The sequence below is a fragment of the Eubalaena glacialis genome, chromosome 15 (assembly GCF_028564815.1).
Source record: "Eubalaena glacialis isolate mEubGla1 chromosome 15, mEubGla1.1.hap2.+ XY, whole genome shotgun sequence".
Lineage (NCBI taxonomy): Eukaryota > Metazoa > Chordata > Mammalia > Artiodactyla > Balaenidae > Eubalaena > Eubalaena glacialis.
In genome coordinates this window covers 35,195,553-35,199,462 of record NC_083730.1, presented here as the reverse complement: position 1 = coordinate 35,199,462, position 3,910 = coordinate 35,195,553, and the positions used below count along the sequence as shown (strand labels likewise).

Genomic DNA, 3,910 nt, shown 5'->3' with positions numbered 1-3,910 from the left:
GTTCTTGGGCTTCTATTGCACAATATGATGATGTGATATGTACTGTCAGAAAGACAAGGAATGTTAAAGGGATCTAAAATCTTATCTATTTCATGAGTCCACAAAGGCCCACCAAGGTATAAATGTGGAAATGTAGGTAGATAATCATTTTCAATGTTTCATAACACTTGCTGGAAATTATATATTCACTGGTTGGTATAATGATCAACTTTAATCTACTTTTGACTGCTTTGATACCAACTCAGGGTACACCTAATTCTATTATCTGTGTTCTCCATGGTATACAGAAGCACTGGTTGACAGTAAAGTAACTTATGGAAAGTACATAGAATCTGACTTTTCTATTCAGGCTAGAGAACTAACTTAACCCTTAATGACTATGTAGTTCTTGATACTGTTGAAGCATTTTCTCATACAAACTAGGCATTAAGGCATGATAAACAAAACGGGTGCTCACTTCAGCAGCACATAGAAAAACAATTGAAACAATACAGAGAAGATTATCAGAAAAACAATCGAAACAATACAGAGAAGATTATCATGACCTCTGAACAAGGGTGGCACAGAAATTTGTGAAGCATTCCATATTTTTAAAAGAAAAGACTATTCCATCACACAGACTACTTTTGTACTAGAATTTGCTAACTTGTAATATGGAATTTTCGTTTTGGATGATAAGCAGGATTTCCTTATAAATTGCTTGGACACTGGTCACTTTTAGGAGATTTAAACTCTAGTAATTATGACAGCTACATTGAAAAATAATTGTTCTGCAATTGTTTACCTTCATTTAGTTTAAAATTCTTAATGTTTGTAAAACTAAATTGTCTTAGGGGGATGAGGCAGAAGGGTGGGCGATTTCTTTTGTAAGTGTAAAATAAATGAATATGTATTGAATATTAAAAAACAAACAAGACAAAAAAACCAAAAAACCAGCACTGGACTGAGAATCAGGAGACCTGGCTTCTGGTAATGACTCAGTCAATATCTATGACAATTTAAAAGAGTTGTTTTATTTACTTAAGTTTCTAATTTCTGGTCATACCAGATAATCACTAAGGCCTCTTCCAAGTTTGAACTTGGAAGCTACTTTCATAAAGAAGCTACATTCTTCATTGCTGAATGTGCTTTTTATTGGAGCATTTGAGTAATGCCTTCTAGCTACTCCCTGTAGGGAGTGTTTCAACTCTGATTTCTAATGGAAGAGAAGCAAATATGGTAGCTGGAAAACTAGTAGTGCTTAAGTCCATGTCCCTCACTATTTCCTATAGAATAATAGAGAAAAAAGACAATCAAAACTACACATGAAGGACACACTCAATGTACTTAGAGTATCACTTAATTTAAAAATAACTGGAACCAAAAAAGAAATAAGAAAAAAGCAGAAGAAGAAAAATCACAAAATGATCTCTTATGTTTCCATTATATCATAAGACTTTGAGGTCAAGCAAGAGCAGTCTAAGAAAAAGTGCAGGGAAGAAAGAAAAAGGCAGCTGGTGACAGGACTAAAGTTGAGCCAAAACACTGCCAGAAAGATTACATTCACTCTTAAGTCAGAAAATACTAACAATGTGCCTTGGTAGATCAGAGCATGCATGGCAAAGAAGGTATTTAAAAGTATGTACTACTTGAAATGACAGCCCTGTAGAAATTATGGGTGGGAGGGGGAAGAAAGGACAAAAGTGATGGAGAAGCATCTTTGATGATTACGTGGAAAGAGAAAAAGCAAAAGAGGAAAAACACAGTTCCACCCTCAAACAAACACATGTGCAAAAAAGACAAAAATTCATTAAAGAATCTAAACTTTGGAGCACTGACAGAATATGCCATTGTAAACATTAATCTTGTAAACCACACCAAATCCACAGAATGAACAGAAGAAACTGGATAAATCTAGTCAAAATTGCCATAACATAACAGAAAATATGATTTAGCACATCTTGACTGACAAAACTCTTTTTCAAAGTAGAAAAATAACGCAGAAGAAAATTATAGATGCTAAAGTAGATTACCACTTTGAATCAGAATAGAAACAAAACTCAAGAAGCAATAAAACGAGTTGATTGTACTCAGAAACAAAATAGAAGAAATACAGAAATATTTCTCAACTGAAGACTGTTGAAGAAGGTCAGGAAAATAACAAAATGAAACTGAGATAAGAAAAGAAGTAAAAAAGCCAAAGATGAAGTAATGGACATGGAAGGTAGACAAAACTGGAATAACATAGGTACAATCAGAGTCCCTGAAAAAGAAAACTAAACAATAGAACAGAATTAATATTTAAAAATATAACTGAACAAAACTTGCCAGAAATAAAAGAGTGTAAAATCTACATATTGAAAAGGCCCACTAGGGACCTAGGAAAATTAACCCAGAATTATCATCTCCAAGGTGTATCCTACTAAAATTATTAGACTTAAAAAAATCCAAAAGCCTATCAAGGCCTCCAGGCAAAAGATCAAATAATTTACAAGATCATTAGACTATTTAAAAACAACATACAAGGAAAGGCAACAATAGAGTAACTTTAGAATAATAAATCTCAATGAATGAAGGTATGAAAACAGATTTTTATTGCCAGCTAATGTGCTTGTCAAATACCAAGTCTTTAAAAAACCAGTATTAAACATACACAATGTAAAACATTCTCTGCCCATGAGACCTCCATGAAGAATTTACTAGATTAGCTTCATTCAATCAATAGATAAATGGGAAAACCTCAACAAAGGACTGATGATGGACATTTTAATGCATACAAATGTAGATCTAAGACAAAAACAGAGGCATGGAAAGGCAGCTGAGCATGGGTTGGAGTGCAGAGCAGAGGGGACACAGGCGGTGCTGGCTGCAGGCTGCAAGCAGGGGGGCTGGCAGAGCGCCTTGGGGCACAGTACGGGGCAACCGCGAGCCCAGGGCGAGGTGTCCAACGAACAGACGGCACCCCTGGGAGCTTTGCCGACTGGCAGGACTACAGAATGGTACCCCTAAATGGTGAGAGATTACAGAGCTGATCAGAGAGGACGAGAAACAAAGAAGACTTCTGAAGGAGGGGACGTGGGTTAGATCCCTCATCAGGGAACTAAGATCCCACAGGCCACGGGGCAACAAAGCCTGTGCACCACAACTACTGAGCTCATGCACCTCAACGAGAGAGCCCGTGTGCCAGAAACTACAGTGCCTACACGCCCTGGAGCCCCCGTGACACAACCAGAGAGAGAAACCCCACATGCCACAACTAGAGAGAAGCCTGCGTGCCCCAATGAACAGCCCGTGCCACAACGAAAGATCCTACATGTCTGAACGAAGATCACGCATGCCGCACTTGAGACCTGATGCAGCCGAATATAAAATTTAACATTTTTTTTAAAAACATTACTTATTTGGCACTAAGCACACACCTCTTTATTTTTAAATCTTTTAAAGGATATGTCCTATGTTCCTAACTAAGTTAAAAACACTAATAAAAGCAAAGACCTTGATATATATACATACATATATAAAAATAAATGTATATATATATTTACCTTGTACTTCTATCAAAGTGCACTAAACAGATTCACAAAAAGATAGACAAGATGAAAAGGCAGAGGGCTATGTACCAGATGAAGAAAAAAGATAAAAGCCCAGAAAAACAACTGAATGAAGTGGAGATAGGCAACCTTCCAGAAAAAGAATTCAGAATAATGATAGTGAAGATGATCAAGGACCTCAGAAAAAACAATGGTGGCAAAGATCAAAAAGATGGCAAGAAATGTTTAACAAACACCTGGAAGAATTAAAGAACAAACAAACAGAGATGAACAATACAATAACTGAAAGGAAAACTATACTAGAAGGAATTAATAGCAAAATAACTGAAGCAGAAGAAAGGATAAGTGACCTGGAAGACAGAATGGTGGAATTCACTGCT

At 36.3% G+C, this 3,910-nt stretch overlaps 1 non-coding gene across 1 annotated transcript; it reads left to right on the top strand.

Annotated features, from left to right (window-relative positions):
• The first annotated feature begins 485 nt into the window (after positions 1 to 485).
• On the top strand, positions 486 to 592 carry LOC133076059 (U6 spliceosomal RNA). Its single transcript, XR_009697474.1, has one exon. It is a non-coding gene; the product is annotated as a U6 spliceosomal RNA (small nuclear RNA).
• The last annotated feature ends 3,318 nt before the right edge of the window (positions 593 to 3,910 follow it).